General features: G+C 42.8%; 1 pseudogene across 1 annotated transcript; it reads right to left on the reverse strand.

Annotated features, from left to right (window-relative positions):
• Nucleotides 1-313: 313 nt before the first annotated feature.
• On the reverse strand, nucleotides 314-13,611 carry LOC309567369 (annotated as a pseudogene). Its single transcript has 4 exons — nucleotides 13,600-13,611; nucleotides 11,678-11,780; nucleotides 2,219-2,503; nucleotides 314-1,885 (listed from the first exon to the last, which is right to left on the reverse strand). The product of its transcript is annotated as an uncharacterized misc_RNA (transcript).
• Between the last annotated feature and the right edge of the window lie 412 nt (nucleotides 13,612-14,023).

Raw genomic sequence — 14,023 nt, forward strand, 5'->3', positions numbered from 1 at the left:
ACAAAGCAAATACACTGGTCACATCCACTTTCCATTCTAAGAGAATTTATTTGCCAGTCATTCTGAATTGAGAAAGCTTGTCGGATGACCAGCAAAATGTCTTCAAGAAAAATACAACAAGTCCAGTTGCTTTGATTTTTTTTTTTTTTTTTTTTACTGATATAACATGACCTGGATGAATAAGAACCTTCACATTCTGAGGATCTTGTCTGGGCGCCGGCTCCAAAGGTACGCCACAGCCTGACATGCAATAAATCCAAATATAAGAGAAAAGCCTCACTCCGGAGTGCAGTTCTTCACTCATATTTGGACATCATCCATTTAGGTCATATGGATTAGTTGGCAAGCCCACTACAGCGTATTGCACATTTGTTGTTTTAATAAACACATATTTATTCTTGAGGGATGAAGCTGGTATTGCCACAGGATGACCATGAACTATATTCATGAGAATTAAATGCCCCAGTTTGACTTCTTTGTCCCTGCTAATAGCAGTACGGTCACGAGCAACTGACAAAAACCTGCCAATTGCAAAACAAGTACTGGAATTATCCAGCACAAGATAAGATTCAACAGTAAAGAAATCTCCATTATTTAAAATTACTGTGTAACTACCCGCAATATTTTTCGCTTGTTTGAGCTTGCATGGAAAACGTCTTTGTTTACTGCCTCGCGATTGTAGTATCTTGCGATCATATTTTGTTTAACAACTTCTATAACACTGTGCAAAGCAATAAAATGTGACTGGACGTATCTTGCAAGGACCAAGAGCCTGGACTGAATCTTTCAAATAACACACTTCTTCTTTGCTGTTGTCTTTCATGGTTGTATACAATCTTTTAATGGGCATGATAGCACTATGCATGATTTCTTTCTCATAAAGAGGCATACATCTGATTTTCAGATAGGAATTGCATATCTGCAGGACAACAGCATTTGAGCTTTTTATCAATCGTAACAGTACACCATTGAATGCTTCAAACTGAAATGCAGACTGTGCCCATAGTGGGTCCCGATTTGTCAATGCCTGAGTAATATGAACACAAGAGTGTATGTTGAAAGAAACATGCTCAAGCCCATAGAGTGTTTCCATGTCAGAAACAAACTTTTCCAACATTTGTTGTGCACTGGCTAAATCCAGAGTACTTACACACTCACTGGAAAACAGTCCAATTCCCCAAACAAGCCTGCGCCAATGCACAAAATATTGTTCATACATTAGTCCCCACAAAACAGGTACACTATAGTATAACAACTATGCATGCCACTCATGCGTCTTCCAAAACTTGCGCACATCTAAAGATCGTAATACACGTGCAAAATTGCATGGAGGTTGTATCTAACGATTTATTTCATTACGCTGCATCCCCAAGTAGAAGTCTTTGGAAGGGGACTTGGTATCGAACCAGAGTGTTGCTAGTTGCCTTACAACTCCTAAAAGTACACAATGCATGTACTCTGGTACCACACAGCCAATAATATTGAAATAGGGCAAGTCAAACAAGAGTGAGATGCCTTTTACACCAAATACTGGTTTGCCTTGATGTGTAGCCATCTCTGCATAATGAAGGGTTTCCTGTGCCTGTCTTAGATGTGGCCACTCAAATTTTTAGACCCGTGTAGTACCTCTTCCTCTTTGGACAACTTTGCCTTCTTGCAAACAGAAACCTCAACCATAAGCACCAGTAAATTGGTTACATTTTTGGACTAAGGGGTGGGCAACAGCATCAAATAGGAACAATAGTACAAACACCTTCATTTACATGGTATCATCGTTATATTTCCAAATAAAGCCATCTCTTGATAAGGTTTTATTTTCATTGACAAATGGTGTGAGGATAACACTCATTGGTGGCTTATCAGACAGACCAAACCACAGGGAAGCCATTAAAACATTATGATGAGTGGCCTATGAGCCACGAAACGCGTCAAGCTTACACTTTGAAGATTTATCATTATTTGGAGACTGACAAAACCTTTTATGATATACATTATTTATGATATGGTTATTACCTTGATATGTATATATGAATTTAGTGATTTTATGTCTTGTTCTCCTTTAATTTATGTCTACATTTATTACTGATATCTTCATTGTACATCCTTATGTGTATCATGAAATGGTTAATAAATGTATATTTGATAGCTGTATATTTCGATATTGAGTACAGTGACTGATCTCACTCAAGGTCCGCCAACCCATGCCCTACTCTTTCACCATTAAAACATTACTTTTACGAACTGACAGGGGTACTTCATTAATGACACACAAAGTAGGCCACATACTGGACTTAGATGACTTGAAAACTGGGACACCATCACAGTTGAATGAAAGTGTTAGAAAACGATCTTGAATTTTTTCTGTAATAGAGCGGTATTTAACTGTCTGTTATATTCATTATAAAACCACTGCTATTGGTTTTACGGGTTGCACAGATAATATTGTGCAAATCAGTGTTCTCTAACATGGTCTGCAGTTGTGTCTTAACCACTTGCCGACTGCCTAACTACGATTTACGTCGGCAGTCAGCCCCTCACAGGCAAAGCGTCTTAGGTCTACATCGCTAGCCTGTGAGGCTCTAGGGAGCAAGCGCGCGCCGCCGGATGCGCGCTCCCACTCGCTCACGGACCCCCCCCCCGCGCGTGTGCCCGGAGGACCCGATGTCAGCCGGGCACTCGCGATTGTCCGTTACAGAGGGAGAAAGCAGGCGGCAAATGTAAACACAGCCGCCTGTCATTCTCCCCTGTGTAAGAATTGAGATCATACGGTTCTGCTATGTAGGACCGTTGATCTCTGTTCTTACACGTCAAGCCACATCCAATCACAGTTAGAAGCACGCCCCTAGGGACACACTTAACCCCTCCCGCTCAAAAAAAAATTAACCCCTTCACTGCCAGTGTCATTTTTACAGTAACAGTGCATATGTATAGCACTGATTACTGAAGCAATGTCACTGGTAACCCCAAAAGTGTCAAAATGTCAGTCAAGGGGCCGATCTGTCCGCCGCAATGGCGCAGTCCCACAAAGAAAATCGCAGATCGCCGCCATTACTCGTTAAAAAAAAACAACAAAAATGACAAAAATCTTTCCCTTAGTTAGTAAACGCAATAACTTTTGCGCAAACCAAACAAAATACGCTTTTTGCGATTTTTTTTTTACCAAACATATGTAGCATAAAACAAATTGGCCTAAAATGTTAAAAAAATTTTGATTTTTACTTTTTTTTTGGGGGAATTTCATATAAAAAATGTGAAAAATATTGTTATTTTTGCAAAATTGACGCTCTTTTTTTGTTTATAGCACATGATCAAAAAATCGCCCAGGTGATCAAATACCACCAAAAGAAAGCTCTGTTTCTGGGAAAAAAAGGACGTCAAATTCGTTTAGGTACAGCGTCGCACGACCGCGCAATTGTCCGTTAAAGTCACGCAGTGCCGAATCGCCAATAGGCCCTGGTCAGGAAGGGGGTAAAATCTTCCGGGCCTTAAGTGGTTAATCGGCATGTACATAAAATAGGCTTTACATGGAACCACAAAAACTGCAGCTGCACATGTCTAAGGCTCCGTTTCCACTATTGCGACTTGTTGTGCGACTTGACACATGTCAAGTCACACAGCAAGTCAAAAGCCATTTATTTCAATTTGCCCCGTTCTAACTGCTGCGACTTGAGTCGCAGCGACTTGAAAAATAGTTTGTGCACTACTTTAGGGCCGACTTCAGTGGCACTTCCTTCTATAATGAGGGCACACTTGTATAAAGTACTCGAAACCCATACTTGAGTAAAAGTACAAGTGCTCGATCAAAAAATGACTTGAGTAGAAGTGGAAGTGCTCTATCAAAAAGTGACTTGAGTAGAAGTACTGAAGTATTCAACATTTTTTGTACTTAAGTATTGCAAGTAGTTTTTTTTTAAATTTTACTACTCAAGTACTGGAAGTAAAAGTACCAGTAGTTTTTAAAAAAAATTTGCTACTCAAGTACTGAAAGTAAAAGTACAAGTACTGTGTTATGTAGTTATTAAAGAAAGAAGTCAAAAGTTTGAACATCATATTGTTTTTTATTATTTCAATTGATTAACCTAAAGGACAATCACAATTCCTTTGGCTGTAACTTTTTGTAAACAAAAACAGATAAAGTATGTCCCTCCTTTAACCCTTTAAAGCATTCCTCCTATTCTTCCCTGCATGTTTTTTTTTTCTCCACAGCTTATTGGTGCGCAAAATCATATATAAACCAATGTGATATACAACAATATATTCCAATAATGAAATAAAGGAAGAGTATATGAAATCAAAGTCAATAAAAAGTCCATATATATATAATGCCATAATACCATATATATGTGACAAAACAAGATGAATATATTTTCAAAGGTGCAGGAATCAAACAGGTGCTATTCCAAATAATAGGTGCAGACTCCCACCACCTTGTGGATTTCCCCCTTACCCGGCGGATGAAGGTAAGTGCAAAATAATATCCAAATAGACTCTTCCAGTGAAACAAAACTGCAAAACCTGTGCTCTCAACTTCCAGTGAAAAAAGCAAAATCAGCCTCCTACCAGAAAAAAGGTCTATGTACGCTTGTGACTCGACTGGTGAGCATCTTTGCGACTGGTAAGTATCTTTGCGACTGGTAAGCATCTTTGCGACTGGTAAGCATCTTTGCGACTGGTGAGTATCTTGCGACTGGTGAGTATCTTTGCGACTGGTAAGTATCTTGCGACTGGTGAGTATCTTTGCGACTGGTGAGTATCTTGCGACTGGTGAGTATCCTTGCGACTGGTGAGTATCCTTGCGACTGGTGAGTATCTTTGCGACTGGTGAGTATCCTTGCGACTGGTGAGTATCCTTGCGACTGGTGAGTATCTAGTGACTGGTGAGGGTATTAGCGACTGGTGGGTACCCCAGGTTTAGTACCAGGGAAGTTAGAGGTAGTGTAGGTAAGGAAGAGCAGGCCGTTAATATTATCCCCATAGAGTAGTGGGTAATAATGTCCGACAGGATTGGGGATGCCACTCAGTGCACTTCTTGCGGCATGTATGCGTTCCTTGATGAAACAATCGAGGACGAATACTGCTGTGCAAGATGTGAGCGACTTGTTGCTCTGGAAGCCCACATCGTGGATCTAGAGAGCACAGTGACAAGACTGCGTGGCATCTACAACCTGGAAAGGAGCTTGGACATTACCCATCAGGCGCTGGCAGGGGTCAGCATAGAGGAGGGAGGAATAAAGGAGACGCAAGCAGCAGAGGTACGCAGCTGGGTGACTGTTAGGAATGTTAGGGGGAGGAGTGTCAGGGAGGCCAGTCCTGAGTTGGTACACCCTAACATGTTTGCCGAGTTGCAGGTTGAGGGGGATATCAACTCAGGGGTGGCAGAGCTGGAGCATGCACCCTCCCCCAGCTGCCAGGGGAGGGACGGCTCCAGGAAGAAGGGGGGCCGTAACTCAGGAAAGGTTAGAAAGGTTGTGGTAGTGGGGGACTCAATTATCAAGAGGACAGAGAGGGCAATCTGTAAAAAAGATCTCGTGAACCGAACAGTTTGTTGTTTACCGGGCGCCCGAGTTCGGCACATCGCAGATCTGGCAGACAGATTGTTGTGAGGGGCTGGGGATGACCCAGCGGTCATGGTGCATGTGGGCACTAATGACAAAGTTAAAGGTAGGTGGAGGATCCTTAAGAATGATTTCAGGGACTTAGGTAATAGATTGAGGAAAAGGACCTCCAAGGTGGTTTTCTCTGAAATACTGCCTGTACCTCGAGCCACACAGGAGAGGCAGAAGGAGATTAGGGAACTTAACAAGTGGCTGAGGAATTGGTGTAGGAAGGAGGGGTTTGGGTTCCTGGAGAACTGGGCTGACTTCTCAGTCGGCTACCGGCTCTTTAGTAAGGATGGGCTGCACCTTAATGGGGACGGTACAGCTCTTTTGGGGAGAAAGATGGCCACCGAGTTGGAGGGGCTTTTAAACTAGGAGACGGGGGGGAGGGCTCAGAAGTAGAATCAGTCAGGAGGGAGCAGAGGACTGAAGACAGTTGTAGGGTCAGCAGCGACAGTAGGTCAACAACATCAATTGGCGGGTCTGTGCGGGAAAACAGCAGACCAAACAAAAATAAACATAACCGCCAATCACGTTTAACTTCCGTAAAACTAAGAGGGGTATATGCTAATGCCAGGAGCCTAGCTAATAAGATGGATGAGTTGGACATGTTAGTACATGAGGAGGACATAGACCTTGTGGGAATAACAGAAACTTGGTTCGACCCCTCACATGACTGGCTGGCAAATATCCAAGGGTATTCGGTGTACCGGAAGGATAGGGTAGGAAAAAGAGGGGGAGGGGTATGTCTCTATGTCAAGAACAATATAAAGGTGCTAGAAAGGAGTGACATTACGGATGGGATGAGCATGGATTTAGAATCTGTGTGGGTTGAACTTGATAGGGAAGAAGATAAGGGAAAAGTAGTTGTGGGGGTTTGCTATAGGCCACCTAACCAAGGTGAGGAGGTAGAGCTGGAATTTTTAGCACTAATAGGTAAAGCGGCAAAACTGGGATCAGTCATCATATTGGGGGACTTCAATTATCCTGACATTGACTGGGAAGAGGGGACTGCACACTCGCATAAGGCCCGTCTATTCACGGAAACCTTACAGGATAACTACATGTCACAGTTGGTGGATTCCCCTACTAGAGAGAATGCAATCCTGGATCTATTGATCACTAATGACCCAGACATAATCTCGGAGGTAGGAGTCCAGGACAACCTGGGCTCTAGCGATCACAGGATGATCACATTTAGTATAAATAACAATATAAAAAGGCAAGTGGGGAACATAAGAACCCTAAACTTCAGAAGGGCAGACTTTCCAAAATTGTACTCATTGATGGAAAGGGTAAACTGGGACCAAACCCTGGGATCCCTGACCACTGAGGAAAAATGGGAATGCTTTAGGAACATATTAAGCAAAGGCATCTTGCAGTGCATTCCTATGGGGAATAAATTTAGAAGAGACAAAGCCAAACCTGGCTGGCTAAACCGTAGCGTTAAAAAACTTATTAGGGGAAAAAAATTGGCCTTCAAGAAATATAAATCAGAGGGCACAGTATCGGCCTTCCAGCAATACAAGGAGGAAAATAAGAAGTGTAAACACGAAATCAAGATGGCTAAAATCAACTTTGAGAGACAAATAGCGGAGGATAGTAAAAAAAACCCAAAGAAATTCTTTAAATATATCAACAGCAAAAAAACTAGGGCAGAGCATATTGCACACATAATTAACGATGATGGGAGGATGGTTACAGAGGACACTGAAAAAGCAACCGTGCTGAATGCTTTTTTCTCGTCAGTCTTTACACAGGAAAAGGAGGGGTACACTGACCATGACTGTATGGTTAGTAGTAATACACAGGACTTGCCACTATGGCTAACAGAGGGGGAAATCAGGGAAAGACTGGATAAACTTAACACAAACAAATCACCAGGCCCGGATGGCGTACATCCGAGCGTGCTCAAGGAACTCAGTATGGTTATATCTAGACCACTGTTCCTGATCTTTGCTGACAGTATTAGGACAGGAGATGTACCAGGGGATTGGAGGAAGGCTAACGTGATTCCGATATTCAAAAAGGGCCAGAGACATATCCCGGGAAATTATAGGCCTGTCAGTCTGACATCAATAATATGTAAACTCTTGGAGGGGATGATAAGGGACTATATCGTAGAGTATGCTAAAGACAACAACATCATCAGTAGTAACCAACACGGGTTTACAAATGGGCGTTCTTGTCAAACCAATCTCTTAGCATTCTACGAGGAAGTGAGCTGTGAGCTAGATAGGGGGAGACCAGTGGATGTGGTGTACTTGGATTTCGCTAAGGCGTTTGATACAGTTTCCCACAAGCGCTTAATTTATAAAATAAGGTCTGCAGGTATCGACAGCAGGGTTTGCTCTTGGATACGGAACTGGCTAAAAGGCCGTGTCCAAAGGGTGGTAATAAACAGCGCATACTCAGACTGGGCTGAGGTAGTAAGCGGGGTGCCCCAGGGCTCAGTCCTGGGACCAACCTTGTTCAATTTATTCATAAACAGCATTGAGGACGGGATCAGTAGTTCGTTATCAATTTTTGCAGATGACACAAAATTGGCCAGGGCAATAACTGCACAGCATGAAGCAGATATCCTACAGAATGACCTGGACAAAATTACGGAGTGGGCAACGACATGGCAAATGAGGTTTAATGTGGAGAAGTGTAAGGTTTTGCACTTGGGGACCAAAAACATAAAAACACAATACATGTTAGGAGGGGAACCCTTGGGGGACTCAAAAATGGAGAAAGATCTGGGAGTCTTGGTTGATGATAGATTAGGCAACAGCATGCAATGCCAAGCGGCAGCTTCCAAAGCCAACAGAATATTAGCATGCATAAAGAAAGGGATGTATTCCAGAGATAAGACTATAATCCTTCCACTTTATAAAACTCTGGTCCGACCGCATCTGGAGTATTCTGTCCAGTTCTGGTCGCCAGTCCTCAGGAGGGATGTGTTGGAGCTGGAGAGAGTCCAGAGAAGGGCAACTAAACTAATTAGGGGATTGGAGGACCTTACCTATGAAGAGCGGCTGCAATCGCTCGATTTATTTTCCCTGGAGAAGAGATGTCTGAGAGGGGACATGATAGCAATTTATAAATATCTTAATGGGGATCTCAGCTTAGAAAAAAAGCTGTTCATTCGAAGGAATTGCATGAGGACTCGAGGACATACAATGCGATTAGAGGAGAAGCGTTTTAACCTCAGGCAACGTGGGGGGTTCTTTACTGTTAGGGCTACAAGATTGTGGAATTGTCTACCACAAGAGGTGGTTTCTGCGGGTAGTATGGTGACTTTCAAAAGACTCTTAGACTTACATCTCAAGGATCAGGAGATTAAGGGCTATGTTAGATGATTACAGTCACACACACCTACACAGGTTGAACTGGATGGACTATTGTCTTTATTCAACCTCACCTACTATGTAACTATGTAACTCTCCTTGGTTGGGAGGTTCTCTTTCCCCTTAACAGCAGATATGTAGACCATTTTATTTATACATACAGTAGCATTTATTTTAGTATGCGCTGATTTACACATGACATTATACACATTTTTTTTTAACTTCATGAAAGCTGCCATCTACTGTTCTGGCAGTGGTCATTTTTTATAATTGTAACGAGTAACTACGCAGCACAAAAAAAATATATCAGAGTAGAAGTATTGAAATCATCGAAAAAATGTAGTGAAGTAAAAGTGGAAGTAGGAGAAAAAAATTCTACTCCAGGAAAGTACAGATACCACCTTTCGGTACTTAAGTACAGTAGTGAAGTAGTTAGACTTAGTTACTAACATCTCTGAATGAGGGACAAGTCGCACTGAAAGCCGCAAACAACTTACACTACAAAGTTGCGCTAGAAGTAGCATGACTTCGTAGCCGCGATAGTGGAAACGGAGCCTAAATCAGCAAGGGCCGGAGTAAAGGAAAAAGAAAACCTAGACGAAGGGCCGACATGACAGGGTTAAAAGGGGGTTTGGAGCAGTAATTTAATAGGGGTTTAAAGCAACTAGTATAAGGACACTTACTGGATTGGTGGAGTGTAGGGAACAGGTGGGGCTTTAGGGGTCAAACAGTAGGAGGTTCCTGTTGAGGTCTTCAATCAGGAGAGAGACGACATCGGAACACCAATGTAGGTAGAGCAGTCGGGACAGAAATAGTGTGTTTCAATGTTTTGTTTTTTTAAAGGCTTGTTTAACAGGAACTTAGAGGCAGGGACAATGTTGCTTCTATTCAGAGTGTTTATCAGTGATGTTATGTCTTCAACAGGAGAAAAAATTAAGCCATGTGTCTGCTGAAGAGCTTGTATTAAAAGTGCACCTTGCTCTTGCGTTACAATGTGATCATTCTGGCTGATGAAAGTACTGTCCTCATTTCTGCTGTCATGCATGAAGTAAACATACAGGTATTATCGTTTCTGCTGACAGTAGTTGCACTATTATAAACATCAGTGTCCTCCGCTGTAGTTGAATATTGCGCTTCATCACAGAGTGCATTATCTGCATTAAGGTGGACTCCTGAATCTCTCCCCAAGAACACGCAGCTACTTATACGATTGATATTGTTCTATGCTAAGAAAGCCATTACCATACACTGGAAGTCCACGCCCCCCCCCCCCCCCAATGTAGCTTTTTGGCTTACTCTTGTCAATCAGGCCATCCCATTATATAAATTAACATATGAGGCTAGAGGATGCCCCCTGTAGGTTCCACAAAGTTTGGAATATATGGGTGGGCTCGAAAAACACCATACTGACCAAACAATTAAGTTAATAATCAAGTTTGTGGATTGTTCATAACTCTCCTATCTTAATCTGGTGCAGGAAGGTTGGATATAATAGTACTCCTAGACAACTTGTATCGAATTGTTTTGATCTCTGCCTGTGATCAAATGTTGGATATACCTTTTTTTTTCTTTTTTTATATTCAATTATTGTTTTGTATATGATAAATGGATGCTTTATATACTGACAAATGTGATGTTTGAGCGCCGTTGGCTCTACTTTTTTCTTTGTTTGTCGCTCAGACCATTTTGTACATTATTCTTCTGTAGCACCCTACTAGGTAGGTGCTTGGAAAAGTATATGGGTGGCCTTGTCTGCTTATCAGGGGGGCCTTGATTGTTCAGCTAGGCTGTCATGCATTCTCAGGTGTGCCTGTGGAGCTTGGGGAGTCTCCCCACTGTGTCCAATGAGGACTCTCATTGGACAGTGGAGGAAACCTGGCCAATAGCACACCAGGGCTTGTATCTGCCGCAGTGCATCCTGGGAGGTGATATAAGTCTGAGGGAAGCACATGACATGGCGTCTTTGGCAGGAAGCAAAGTCCCATTAGGAGGGTGACGGCTGTGTCTCCTCCTGTCAGCGTCAGGAAAAGTGTCCTTGGTGGTCGGCCTAGAGGACAGAAGGTTGAGCTGAGCTGCAGAGAGGGATCCAGTATGCTGTGGACCGAGTGGAGCTGCTGGGGCAGAAGTTTCCAGGAAAGCAGTGTAGTGAGTGCTGTAAACTGCCCAGGGTTCTGACTAGGATAGGAGACCACTCCAGAAGGTCAGAGGGATCCAGGAGCCAGCTAACCAGGAGGAGGCTGAGAAATGGGGTGCCAGACTCTAAGCCCTGAAGAGAAGTGTATGTGTAAAGAGGGCGCCGGTGTGGGCCCTGAAGTGTTAAGCGTTGCAGCAGATGTACAAGAAGCTACCTCAAAGGAAAATGTTAAGGGAGCTTCTACAAGGACTTTGTGCCACAAGAAAGTGACAGGAGTTAGTTCAGTGCTAACAGACCCCAAGTCAGCGTTCATTAGCGCCAACTGGCATTGACCGGCATTCAGCCAGCATCAAGTCAGCGTCGGCAGGCATTTTTTCAGTTGTCCCCCTAATATTGTGCATAGTTGAGCCAGAAGAGTATCCCACTCATCCCTTCTCCCATCCAAGTTCTCAATATACCTAAAAACCCAAAGATACTGGACTGATTCTTGTCTCAGTGCTTACACTTGGAGAATATGCCTAACTGTGCTGCTGTTGCTAGCGGTAACCCTGGCGGACCCATATCCAGCAAAATGGCTGGGAATTCTGCTACACTTCTCTGTGCAATAAACTTACTTTTAAAACCATTGCTGCTGCCATTCACTGCTTTTACCTGTTCATAGTCATATTCTTTTCTTTTTCTTTCCTCTAGCAGAACTGGTAACACTGTCACTCCTTTCTATAAAACAAACCATAGCGAAATTGAAGTGTATTTAAGAGCATACAAATAGCATTAACAAAATGCATAAATACTAATACTAGCTGAGTATCCCTTATTCAAAAACTGATATGAGAAATGATGCAAAATGTGTTGTAATATCTAAGTTTTCTAATGGTGCAGTGTACACAAAGTTTGCTTCATGTCCAAAATTATTCTAAAAGTCTGTATAAATCAGGCTAAATATGTATATAAGAAATATAAATGTATTACTTTTTTGTTTACATTCGGGTGTTTTTTTTTTTTGTTTTTTTTAATAAAGGACTTTGTAGTATGGTGAGGTGTGTTTATTTACCATTTCACTGTTAATTGGTAAAGAAGTAGGGGGTTACTACTACCCCTTACTCATTCCGGGGGGGGGGGGGGGGTGGGTTTGGTTTAATCTCTCTGCTGCCCCAATGCCCCAAAGCCAGGTTCCTCAGCACTCCCCCCTTCCCACCAAACCTGCGGTAGTTGGGTGCTGTCAGTAGGTGGAATTTTGAGATGCCACCCCTCTGCTCCTTGCTTTGGTGCTGTATTCAATGTATGCAGCATTGAGGCCTTTAATCACTGCAGGTGATAGTCATGGATTTATTTTATGGGCAGCCACTTAAATACTGACAGCTTCGGTCTTTTGGGTGGATCGCACTGAATCTCTATTACCTCCATGGCGATTGGGGGCTTTAACGATGCTGATGTTTCCATGCAGCAATGGAGTGGGGAGTAGAGGGGTGGCACTGTCAGCTGACGTTTCTGTGCAGTGTTGAAATTGAGTGAAGGGGTGGCACTGTGGGCTGTTTCCTTGCAGTGTTGAAGCGGGGAGAGGAGGAGCAGCACTGTCTGCTGTTTCATTGTAGAGTTAGAGCAGGAAATGGAGGAGCAGCACTGTTGGCTGATATTTCCGTGCAGCGTTAAAGCAGGGAGAGGAGGAGTGGCACTGTTGGCTGATGTTTCCATGCAGCTTTAGTGCAGAGAGTCGAGGGGTGGCACTGTTGGCTGATGTTTCCATGCATCGTTAGAACGGGGAGTGGAGGGGAAGCACTGTTTGCTATGTTGATATATCTGTGCAGCGTTAGATCAGGGAGTGAAGGGGTGGCACTGTTGGCTAATGTTTCCATGCAGCGTTAGCGCGGAGAGTGGAGGGGTGGCACTGTTGGCTAATGTTTCCATGCAGTGTTGGAGCGGGGAGTGGAGGGGGGCCACTGTTGGCTAATGCTTACATGCAGCACTGTCAGGTGGGAATCCTGCTCGCTGACAGTGCTCTACCTGCGGAATTGAGATCTCTAATAACTGCAGAGGTGATGGAGATTTGGTGGAATCTATTTAATAGACTGTCAAGTTGTGCGGCCCCTCTACTCCCTGCTGCCCCAAAGCCACGGCCTTTGTGACCTTGTGGGGAATCCGGCCCTGATTTCCACAGATATTTCCAATGAGATTTGTTTAATTCTTACTATGAAGGATATAGAAAAGACCCTTAAGTTTATATCCAAATGTGCACAAATGGAGAGCTCAATTCACTTATCATGTTTTGTCTCATTCAGCAGTTATATTAATGTTTTTTGTAGTATGATTGTACCTATAATGTTGGTATTGCCAAAGAAAACATATTTTGCCTTTGTTGTAGATGGGCATTCGCTTTTGACCTGATGATCCATTGGTAGCATCATCAACTATTCCAACAAGATGTTCATGCTTAGCAGTTCTGTTTTTTTAATAGGAAAGCAGAGTCCATATTATTTTAATACCCAATTATATGGTCAATAAATCTTTCATTACTATACCCTCCAATCATGTGGCTTACCTGACTCTCCATCGTCGTATAGTTTGTTTAGAAACTTGAACACTGGCATTAGTTAAATATCGTTTATAGCCTTGTACACTTATTGCTGAATCCATCATTATCCTCGTGACCACAGAGTCCACATGGAATATTAAGTTTGATACATATGCTCCCAGCCTGAGGAAGGATCCGTGTGACCTGAAACATTGCTTTTTTGTGTTAGTATATTTATGGTTTAAAGTTTGTTTTTTTTTCTTTTTGCTTCCACAAATATGCTGCCTGTACTAGTTATATTTTCTATTCACTGCCCTGGCTAGATAGCTTTGTTTGGGTTTGAGCATCAAGGCTTATATACAATTGTTCCTTCTTTTTTCCCTCAAACTTATTTTGTTCCAAGCTCCCAGCTAACCCATTCTTAGCTCTTCATACACAAGGCTAGTTATAG

Source organism: Pelophylax lessonae (genome assembly GCF_965119305.1).
Source record: "Pelophylax lessonae genome assembly, chromosome: 11".
NCBI classification, from domain to species: domain Eukaryota; kingdom Metazoa; phylum Chordata; class Amphibia; order Anura; family Ranidae; genus Pelophylax; species Pelophylax lessonae.